We start from the raw sequence: 12,255 nt of genomic DNA on the forward strand, positions 1-12,255 counted from the left end.
AGCCCTGGGCAGTGCTACAGGCTGAGGAAGAGTGGCTGGAAAGTGCCCTGGCAGAAAAGGACCTGGGGGTGCTGGAAAACAGCAGCTGAGCATGAGCCAGCTGTGCCCAGGTGGCCAAGAAGGCCGATGGCATCCTGGCCTGGATCAGCAATGGTGTGGCCAGCAGGAGCAGGGCAGGGATTGTCCCCCTGTACTCGGCACTGGTGAGGCTGCACCCCAAATCCCATGATCAGTTCTTGGCCCCTCACTGCAAGAAAGATATTGAGAGGCTGGAGTGAGTTCAGGGCAAGAGAACTGGTGAAGAGTCTGGAGCACAGAGCTTGTGTGGAGCTGCTGAGGGAATTGGCTTTGTTTAGCCTGGAGAAAAGGAAGCTATGGGGAAAGGAAGTTCTGTTGTATGGAGTAAACCTTATGACTCTATACAACACCTGAAAGGAGGTTGTAGCCAGGTGGGGTGAGTTTCTTCTCCCAAGTAACAAGGGACAGGACAAGAGGAAACAGCCTCAAGATGTGCCATGAGAGGTTTAGGCTAGATATTACGAGAAAAGTCTTCATCAAAAGAGTTGCCAAGCACTAGAACAGGCTGCCATGAGAAGTGTCCCCATTTCTGTAGATTTTTTCTAAAAAAATGCAGATATGGTGCTTAGAGACATGGCAGTTAATTGTTGGACCAATGATCTGAAGGGTCTTTTCCAACCTAGATTATTCTATTATTCTATGAAAACATGACTCTGATGAAGACAACTGTATTTTGTTATTGACTGAAATGGGTCCAAAAAAATCTTCATTTTTAAAAATACAACGATAGTTACTAAGATACTTCCAAATTAACTTGGGCTGGTAGGAAGAACTGAGTTGTGCTGAGAGAAAGCAGAAGTAAAGGGGCCCACATGCTAGAGGGACATCAGTGAGTCCTCTTTCCAGATAAAATAGGCATGCTGACAGCAGGCTTCCTAAGCAGCAAGTGTCCTGGTCTGATTTCCATCACCCAGAAAATACTTTATTTCTGAAAAAAATCTACTCTGCAGTTTCATGCCATTCTGGCTGAGAGCAAGACTCTTGTCTGGAGTGTTAATTTCTAAAAATATAGCCCTTGCAGGGGGAACAGTGGACTTTAATGGCATCCATATGTGACTGTACACACACCAGCCTCTGTCATCCCCAGAAACAGCAGGCTACATGTTATCACTGTCAAAGCAGTGCCATCAACTAATAGAGATTTCATTTCCCCTACTCAATAACTAGATTTGTGATAAAATTATTTAATTGTGTTGGCATTCAATCTGCAGGGTAATTACCTGGTAAAGCACCAAAACACAAGCTCTTCCTGTCCATATGGTTTGAGTCAGTAGTATAGCTTCATTGTCACACATCTGGTGTGCAGCACTGGCCTGCCATGAGGAAGTGCAGCTTCAGTCCGTGCCCTCTCTGGCCCCCACATATCCTCCATTGTTACAGTGACACTGTGGTCCATGAACATTCCAATTAAGTTTTGGCTGAGTTGTTCTATGATGTCGTTTTGGAGGTAAATCACCAAAACGTTTTTCTCCACAGGCCACTGACGCCTGAGAAATTCTTCCCCCTGTACATTTCTATGATGAAACAGTGTTAGCAACAGCAACCCCAAGTGCCCTAGCTCAGCCCTTGGGAAGGGCACAGAAACTACAGACCAAGAGGGAGCACCTCTGTGAGGGCATCCCAGTCACTGCAACACAACCCACTCTCAGGACAGAAGAACAGCAGGCACACCACCACAAGGAACTGCTCCTCTCCCAACAGCTGGTTCAGACTTTCTTTCTGACAGGGTGAAGATAAGTACAACAAAGCTTGACCTGCATTTGCAGGGGCAGGGGAGTTTAAGCAGAACTACAAGCTCTTTCATAAGCTATGTCAGCTCTTACCTGCAGTTATCCTCAACAGGGACCCAGAGCTGCCCATTATCCTAGCTGCACAAAACCATACTGTAAATCCCTCTCCTTCTTCAAGGGTATGAGGGCTCCCCTTGTGCAGTGTACTGCCCTCTGACCCAGGGGGCTCCAAGACACACAGAGCTGTGCCAGCCATAGATACTGTGCCAAGCAGGCACGGTGCCAGGCAGTTTCTGGCCACATGTAAACTCAGGTGCCTGGCCATGAACCACACTGCCCAAATTTGCTGTGCTGCCCTCACAGCCAAAATAAGTTGTTTGCAGCTGCTCTTAAGTAGCCTCCTTTCTCATCAATGAATGGGCAGAAGAGGAAGAGAAGCTGGGTGGGGGATGTTTCCCATACATGAAAACTGCAGCCTAGAAAATGTGAGGCAAAGTTTAATGAGGTTTTTACAGGCTTTCAGGTATCAGGAAAATAACTTATTCATTTAGGCTGAGGAAGACTTGATGGGTTAAATATAATAGATAGTTAACAGTAAAAAGATAGCAAAGCAGTGATTACAGGCACTTTGAATGATGAGAAGTTCAATGCTTTGTGGTGGTGGAAAGTGGTTTGCACCCATTAGAGGAAGTGGGGATGGGTTCTGCACTGCCTAGAAGGATGTGTCACAGTGTATTTTGTGTAGGAGACAGGATTTTAGGGATTGGGTTATTTTCAGTTGCTCCACCATTGGCAAAAATTCAGTCTATGCATTTTATGTTTTATACGTGATTGTAGTGGGCACACTGTGGGCATGTATGACTCAGATACATATAATGGTGATCCAGTCTCAAGGGACAGTCCTGATATTTCCAGAGCCCACACTGGGAAATAAAATGCCTGTTACTTGCTCTGTTCTGGTGCAGAAGACATGGAAGTAATGAAAATAGGCAGTAGTTTTGAAGTATGGAACCATGAGGAGGATCTATAAAGAGGATCAAAGTCACTGCTACACCAGAGGAAAGGTGCAGTCTACAAGGAAATGCGCAGTAAGGAAAACCAGCCTGCACAGGACCCATGTGTTCATGATGCACAAGACATCCATGAAGGCTGCCAGCAATGACCTTGATAACTTCCTTGCTAACCAGTGTTCACACTGGGAGCCAGCAAGAAGGGCAGCATAGACTCCACCTTCTCCAGCTGCTGCAGGTCACTGCAGAGTTCCAGGAGGATGACAAGGTTTCATCAAAAAGCACTTGTTTCCCTGACCTTGAAGCTCATCTTTACCAGAGATGACAAACTCCACGGCAAGGGAAGCCAGGAAAGTGCTGTGTGAGGCACCTTTGCAATCTCTGCAGCCTAAGACCACAACTTGCTGTTTGAGACAGCTGCCCTGCATGTAACACCCAAGGATTCTCACATGGGCTCATGTGACAGAGCTCTTGCACTGACCTCTCTTTCAGAAGATGTACACCTATCTTCCCTGGCATCATACCACAGAAAGCCAAGGGAAAAGCAGGCCCAGATATGGGAAGAGACAAAAGTAGCAGCAACAGGAAAAGCTTTCACACTGTGGGGTGATACCTTGTGCTTGCAACACGATGCCATCTGTAGATAACAAGAGAACACGCTGCCTGCAAAAGAGATCTGCGCCATGCAGAGACAAAGACTTGAATCAGAGCCTCTGAATTATGAACCCACTGTGAGCTGAAACATGGCTGTTTGGGACCAGTCAGCTTCTGCCCCCCACCAAGTCCTCAGAGGTTATTACAGAATTCCTTACATTGCTTTCCACATGAAAAGAATGTCCAAAAACAAAGACAACTGTCAACACAGGCACACCCTTTGTAGTGATCTGACGTTATACAGCCCCCAAATGCACCTCAGTTTCATGCTGCCCACCAAAGAGGAACATTAATTAACCAGTCAACAAAAAAAGACTAATCTCACCATGTGAAGTCATCTGTCCACCTTACTCATGCAGCTGAAAAGGGGCACTGCTATCCCTTGGATACTCAGAAAAATGCCCAGCACAAGCCATTTATAGATTCACAACAGCCTCATATAAGTGACATTGTTATCTAAGTACCTTTTATCATATTTTAACTGAGTAAAGGTAAAAAACACAAGGAAATGTATTTTTTCAAGACTCTATGGTAAGTAATAGAGTTGCAGATGTCTAAAATGCACAAGCAAAGAAGTGACAGGAAAACCACACTTAACCTACTTACACTGAGATTAAATCAGGAAGGACTCTCCTTCCACCACCACAGAAATCAGTTGCGGGGGTTTAACTTTCAGCACACCTGATGACTCAGGTTGCAATCCCTCAGAAGAAAACACCTTCAGGAGACAAAGAATCTATCACACAGCGTTAGCATTCCACTGATGTCCCTGCTTGTGTTCTTTTGGCTACTGCTAGTGCTTGTGCTGGGCTAACTGCTGACATAGTTTGTGTTCTCCCAAATTCATGAACAAGAAAGACAATAATAATGATGTAGAAATTGCTTAAGATTGACAGAATACTAGCAAGGAAAGATTATATGCACGGCCAAAATTTTCATGTAAAGAAACGCACATAGATTTTCTCAAGTTTGTGTTAGTCCCACATGTACCTCCATATCAGGATTTAGTCCATGCTAAGTACAACCCCTCAAACATATGATTTATGTTTGTTTGATGTCACTGATCAACAGTGATATTCTGTGCAGTTTTAGTCTATCATATGTAGAGTCTCTCACTAGGAAAATAGATGAAATTATAAATCACTTTATTTACAACATAAAATAGTATAATTTGTACTTTTACAATTACTTGGGGTTTTTTTTTCAAGTCATGGTATTATTTCATAATTGCAAAAGAGAAAAACTGATTTGCCATCATATTTTTCTTTATGTACAGGATTCTGCATCTTTTCCCTTGATCAAGCGAAAAAGGTTGTGAAGTACAACATATGAAAGCTTGTGTCCACAATCCAGAAATTTGACTCACTAATATTGCAGAAGGCCCCTAAGTCTCATTTGTGAGTGTAAAAAATAAGGAAAACCCAATGTTATAAACGTAATGTCTTTCTCTTTTACAAAGGACTATGCAGAGGTAAAAGAACTGTACAAAATCATGAGGCAGACTGTGAATGGACAAAAGTCATGTGCTCATGGATGTTTTCTCTAATGTATTAACTAAGGATATTTTGTATACCTTCATGATAATGTTTTAAATTGTGTTTACAGACACACAAACATTATACAAGTACATAAACTGGTCCTGCTGCTGAAGGAAACTTTATAACTATATACACATCTCCACAGATTAAATGCAGCGGTATGCAAGCAACTAAGATCCCTGTCAGTTCCCAGTGACTTCAAGAGTCATCCTGTTGAAAATTTTTGGATCCCTCGGCTAATATTTCTGCAAAGCTATACCAAGCATTAAATCTGGATACATTAAAAAATCCCGCCTTACTTCCCTCCACCAACCAATCAATACCCTAACCAGCTTATGATCACTTCAACATGTAGCGTCAGCAAATATGGTCCACACACAGGCAACTCATCTATCCAAGTCTGTTTTCAGTTTAAAGCAAAAAAACCCCAATTTTCATTAAATGTAAATACACCTTATATCCTGTGCCCTGATACCAGAAACACAAAGATTAACAAACTCCATGTTTCAAAGTGGATTCTTCCTGTTCTGAAATATGGCACTATCTCTCACCATATTTTCCAAGCCTGTATCACTTGACACTGGCCTATTTTGGTCAGCAGAAGATCTGTGGCAGACAAGACATCAAACATAAGTCTTTGCCCATCTCCAGTGCCCTGATAACAAGAAAAGCTATTATATAGATTGTTTTTAAAAGAGACAGTAACAAAAGGGAGACAAACTCCTAGGAAAAGATACCAAACAGCATCTCATGCCAGCCTGCCTTACTGAGGGCTGCTCTTGTTTTTTGGCTTTGCAAAGCACTCAGAATTTTGACTGCAATCCAGCAAAGCAATTCTGCATTTCCCATGTTTTCCCACCACTAACTTGAAGGGAACTATTTGTACACATGAAGACAAACCTACACTTCATATTTTGCTGGGTCAGGATCAAGGCACCAATCATCTTTCTGGATCCTTATTTTCCTATGAGAATTGGATAAAATGAGCTAAAAAAAATAAATCTTGTAAGTGTGAGCTTTAGAAAGCCTCAAGACCCAGGAACATTCCTAAAATAATTTGCATTCCACAGTAGCAGGGCAAAACCATTTCCATTTCAATGAGCCCTTGGAGAGGACTCTGGTCTACTGGCTGAAACTCAGGACTGAACCCCAGCATAAAATAAACACCAAACCCACTTGTACAAGGTCACGTGAAAAAGCACTTTTTCCTGTTCTCCCTCAATACCTTAGCTAAACTTTTCATCACTTCAAGGCTGCATCCCAACACTTCTTTCAGGAAGGGCACTGCCACTCCTCTGCTGGACAGACTGGCCAGCAGGGAGATTTCCTGTCCCTTTCCTGCAATCACCCTCAAGCAGCTGTCCCCAAAGAGTCAACAAGTCTGTGGCTTCAAAAAAGGTTTGACAAAAACCTGGGGTTTAACACTCACTTCTTTCATAAGTTTGATACAAATAACACACACTAGCAGCTGAAAACTTTCCAAATGTGGTGAGCAAAACCCACAGCAGAGACAGACAAACAGACAAGTTCCCACACGGTGCAAAAGTCACTCCCGTGACCAGAGCGGGGGATATGCTTTTAGTCGGTACTTTGGCAATGTCAGTAAATTTCAGGAAATCATAAAAACAGATTTATCATCTAGAAGCCAACACCTTACCTCACACATCTTGCTTAGATTATGGTAATCTAAAACCTCCCACCCTCAAAATGCTCACAATCTTGCACATTATCTACAACATATGCAACCTAAGCACTATTGCAACAAGGTGATGCAATGTGTAATGTTGCTGCTATGTTATAAAAACACTCACAAATTATTTGGTCAAATTTCACTTCTCTGTTTTGCTCACTCTCATACACTTTCAGTAGTTTTAAATTTCAATGCTGTGAAATGACTTCATTCAGAAAGGGAGGAAGATTCATCTGAAAAAGATTTTGGGTCAAGAATATTGGTATTTTTCGGTTATTTTAGATGCAAAGTGATCTTTACAGTGATTCTAAGGGGTTTAGCAGCTTAGTCTCTTTAGTTGCTTCATAAAAGCTGGATGTCCCTATACCTAAATTATGTGGCAAAGCATAAGTAATGCTCTTCCACAATATGCCTCACTGTTTGTTAACAGCTTCTTGGCTAGTAAAAATGTTTTCTTTTTCCTCTCCACTCCCAAAGGCTCTATACTTCAGAGATTTGCTTGAGCTGCCAGAAGTAGGCAATGATAACACAAGTACATCCTTATAACTCTGAAGCATAGGCAAAGTTTTCACTGAGAACTTAATACTGGAGGCAGAGACAGCAGGAGCTGATTTGTTTCAATTAACACTACAAGACTTACACTGGGTAACAGCTGCCTGTCACATTGCTCCATTTGTTTGCTTGCTTCAACCTGCAAGCTCAGATTTCCTTTGGACAGCAGCTGGACCTGTCAGTGGCAAACTCGGCAGCCAAACCACCCACATCCCTTCCCTCCCGCTCTCACACGTGGACTGGCTGGAGCAGGATACTGCATGGGAAATACAAGCTGCCACTTCAGATGGCACAGAGGCAAGGGGTAATTATTAGAACTAATTTACTGAAACTAGCCATCACATTAATTGTCAGGGACTGATTCTATTGGAACTAAACTGTAACTCGAGGAGTGATTTCTTATTGCCTTTTCTTAAAAAGTATGTTTGTTTTAGGGGTTATATTTTCATAGCAGTGCCTAGAATGCACTGCTCTAATAATAACCAAATCCTCCAAATGGTGCATATATGCTTTAATAATGAAAGCTACGCATGTTCCTAAATATTACTTGGCTGTTTCCTTAATTTTTCCTTTGGTTATCAAGCCATTTAATAATTCCAAAGATCTGCAAATTGTGGCTCACAGATTATTGTTGAATAAAAGCAGAGATAAATGCAGACAATTCATACTCAGCCAGGTAACCTCTTTCTCAGATAAAAAGGAGATAAAATGTTGCTCCCCACTGTCAACTAAAGATTAATTGAACCTTTTGTTCTCCCATACTGACAACTGGTCACACAGAGTTATAACTGGACTCCTGTCCTTCTGAGGTCTGGACTTGCAGACCTGGAATTGCACGGTATACAAACCTGTCTGGAATTCTGTGCCACTTCTTGCACATAACAAGAAGCCAAACAAGAAGCCAAAAAAATGTGGCATTACACGCACAGTGTTCATACTCATTTAAAATTTCATCCTGCAGGGCAATGTTGTTCTACTGTTTTGTCCAGCAAAACTGAAACTTGAATAAATTAAAGGAGACTGTCTCTTCTCTACACAAGGCTCTTTTTTCAGTGAAAGAGAATATGAAAGGAATTATGAAAACAGGATAACAAGGTCAATGATGTGGAGACTGAAAGTAAAGGAAGAGCCACTACCTCCACAGAATGACAAAAACATAAACAAGTCACTGTTAAATCCCCTGCCAGTACCAAATAAAGAGCTTGGAATAGGGTGCACCACAGATTAATGAATGCCAAGTGCAGGCTGATATAAAATACACCTTGTATTTCAGCAGTTTGGCATTTTTATTGCAGTCACTTGTCTGTATGCCAGTTTTTCAGAGACAGCCTTGGAACCTGATTAACTTCTCCATGTGCTCTAACAACAGAGGCAAAGAACACCATTTCTTCATTTAAAAGTGATCTTGACATAGAAAAGTTACAATAATTTAGAAAAAAACAAGCTAAGTGATCTCCAACCTTTTATTAAAATTCACTGAGAGGGCACTTGTCTTCATTCCTTCACTGAGTTGCATGACCTCTTACTCCAGCTCTGACTTTTGAAACATCCATTTAGTATGGTTCTGTGAGTTAATGAAAAGTAACTTGAAACAACTCAGATGCTCACCCCAAGTTACCAGAAGGCTGGGTTAGTCATTTACAAAAACCTACATGAACATACTCTGTCAGATGTTTATACAGCATGTGAGGTCTGCAAGTGGAAGAACTTAGGGTTATCTAAAAGTGCCCACTGTCAAATACTTGGATGTTTTCTGTCAACAGCTACCAAAGTGCATTTTCCTTGTTGCACCATGACATTCTAATCTCCAACATTTACTACAATCTCAATAACAAGCTAACAGATCTCTAATAAATGGTTGCTAATGACTTGCTAACCATATTCACATTGGGAGAACCCATATGATTCAAGAGTCAGTGCTCTGCTGAGACAAACTTAGGCACAGGTCACACTCTCCACAATTATGCTGTCTTAAGTTGTTTGATAAACTTTGTGGATTCAACTTTGGAAGAATATCCTTATCAAAACACATGATATTCAAATTAAAATTTAATGCAATTTCAGATTCTGGGACTCAAATATATTATTAAAAGTATGATAGCAACTATAACACCTCAGTAGATGTGCGACCATTTTTGCTATCAGGCTAGAATTTAATATTAAAAATTATAACCTGAATATGGGTTTTTCTAAATGAGATGATTACTTAATAAATTTATAAAGTTATCAGTGCAAATCACTGACCACAAAGATAATTCAGAGACTTATACAGTTGAAAAAATTAGTGAATTTGACAAATAAAAATTTTCAAAGTAATATATCCTGCTGATATTTTTACAGATCACAAAAGACACTACATTGTCTCAACTATTTAATGAACTGCTTTCTTTGATTTGGGTAAAAAATCTATGAAACAATCTTATTTATATTCTCTGTTTTCTGTTAGTTTTAGAAGTCTGTACTCATTTTTGTAATATCTTATTTTAAAATTATTTTATAATGCTGAGATTTTTGATGTTGAGAAAAGTGGTATGAAAAATTTAGCAAAAATCTGGTAATTTTATTTTTGAAAGGACTGAGACCACAACCCCTTCTCAATCACGTCACTTTGATGACCTCTAGCATCGTAGTATACACTCTGTAATTCAGTATTTTATTTTTGTTAGAGTTCTACAAATCTGTAATATTTGGTTGTATAGGTCCAGAAGCCTGCAAAGACTTGAAGTGTTCTGAGATTCAGGCATGAACACTGACAAATTGTTGAAACAATAAGAACAATTTAAAGGAAAAAAAAATTCAAGCCTTATCTTTTCTATTAGAGAAAGACAAAGGGTGGAAAGCAATTTAATCTCCCATTTATCCTTGCTTTGTTTTCTATCTTGTCAGTCTCTCTGTTTAGGCCAGGGCAGCCTTTCTTCTTTTCATTCAACAAATGCTTAAAAATTAGGATGCATTTTATTAGCCAGAGCTCTCCACAGACTCAGTGAAAAATCTGCAAATGCAATGATTTAAAAGGGAGACAATTCCTTCTATCAATTACACTAAGAGTATTTCAGAGAGAAGAGCAGCATGTAAATGTGCACAAGTCAAGTAAAGATGATTTCCAAGTGTGAAAATTATTCTGGTCCCTGGCAGCTGCTATGTGAGAAGTAACAAGGTCCAGAAGCCCTGTTGGGCACAACCAGTGACAAGAATATCATTACAATCCATCTGCAACCCCCAAGAGACACAAAATGCCTCGCCAATCCTTTGTTCTAAGCAAAACTAGAAATCCAAAGCAACATGTTTCCAAGCCAGGACATAGTGACTGTCACCACATGAGCACCTCCCTGACCCCCTCAAATGGTTTCGAATAAGGGCAGGCTGAGAATACCTTTCAGAACTACAGAATTTTGGTATCACAGATATTATAGTAAATGTGTTTGCTTTGCCTGCATATTTACTTGCTTCATGAGGAAAGGAGTGTTAGATTTGTAAAAACAAGTGAGTCATGAACAAGTCAAAATATTTCCAGTGAACTTATTTTTGTCTGAATACCCTGAGTTAACTGAAACCAAAACATTTTGCAGACTTGTATCAGTTTCACTGGCTTGTGATGACTTGGTGCTCCAGGCTGTGCTACATTTTGCTGAAATTGTTAGTTACAGAATCACAGAATCAACTAGGTGAGAAAAGAGCTCTGATCATTGAGTGCAACATGACCAAACACCACCATGTCCACTAGACCATGGCACTAAGTGCCACATTCAGCTTTTTATTAAACACCTCCAGGCACAGTGACTCCACCATCTCCCTAGGCAGCCCATACCAATGTCTAATCGCCTTTTCTGTGAAGAATTCCTTCCAAATGTCCAACCTAAAACTCTCATGGGCCAGCTTGAGACAATGTCCTCGTTGTTGCTGTTGCCTGGGAGAAGAGACCAACCCCCAGTGGGCTATAGCAGCTGTGGAGAGTCTCCCTTGAGCCTCCTTTTCTCCAGTCTAAACAACCCCAGCTCCCTCAACCGCTCCTCGTAAGACTTGTGCTCCAGACCCTTCACCAGCTTTGTTGCCCTTTTCTGGAGAAGAGAAATTTAATTCATCTTCATCTGGGGTCTAACAGCCTAACTGTGGAAATTCTCACCTGACACGTTTTTTCTTACTTTCCTTGGCATCCATCACTGAGGACCAACACTGAGTGATCTCTTTCCAGTGCCTGGCACCACTGGGATGAGGAAGGGCTCTCTGGCTGCCAGGTTTACAGGAAGCAAATGATGATGCACCTACTCAGGATACTTCCTGTGCTAGTTTTCAAATTTCTGAAATTTCCTCCACTGAAAGAGGGAGGAGTGATTTTGTCTTAGTGCATTTGGACTCATTCTGACCAGCAGCTCTGGTCTTTTCTTGGTTGAGCCCTGAGAATACAAAAAAATAGTGTTTCAGCAGGCAAATAATCTGCTGCTCTTTCTTACTGTGAGAGATCACTTGCCTAATTAATATGGGTGATTGCTAAGTGATACCTAAGTTCAGTTGAAGCAGAAAAAGATTCCATTACGTCTTCTTGGATTATCTTAACCACTTTTAAAGGGTTTAATGTCTTTTTGTGTCTCTCAGCACATTAAAAAAAAAAACAAACAGAAGTCACAAAGCATCCCAGAGCTGTATGGAATATTTCTGGAGCATTACAGAGGCTGCCTCTCTGCACAGAAAGTTAAACTGGTTGCTAAGACTAAATGAAAATTGAATTGAAATAGAACTTGTGATTACAAAACATATCTCTGAGGGTTTTGTACTTTTATCTACCAGTTTCTCTTTTGTTATGCCAATCAAACATCAGTTATGTTTTTGGTAACTTTTTTCCTCAGCTAATACTTTCCAGCATTTTACTATCTTCCCTCTGCCTTTTGCTTACTCCCTCTTTGCAGATCTTTATTTAGCATCTCTACTTCCCTTCCTTTCAAAATCCTCTTGGTTCTCTGCATGCCATAACTGTGACAATGACTCTAGAGGAAATTGCACCTGGA

The 12,255-nt window shown here is 40.8% G+C and overlaps 1 protein-coding gene across 1 annotated transcript in view; it reads right to left on the reverse strand.

Moving 5' to 3' along the window:
- Positions 1-12,255, reverse strand: part of PLAGL1 (PLAG1 like zinc finger 1) — a 44,508-nt gene that overhangs the window by 27,979 nt on the left and 4,274 nt on the right. The window lies entirely within an intron of this gene.

The sequence above is a fragment of the Melospiza georgiana genome, chromosome 3 (genome assembly GCF_028018845.1).
Source record: "Melospiza georgiana isolate bMelGeo1 chromosome 3, bMelGeo1.pri, whole genome shotgun sequence".
Taxonomy (NCBI): Eukaryota; Metazoa; Chordata; class Aves; order Passeriformes; family Passerellidae; genus Melospiza; species Melospiza georgiana.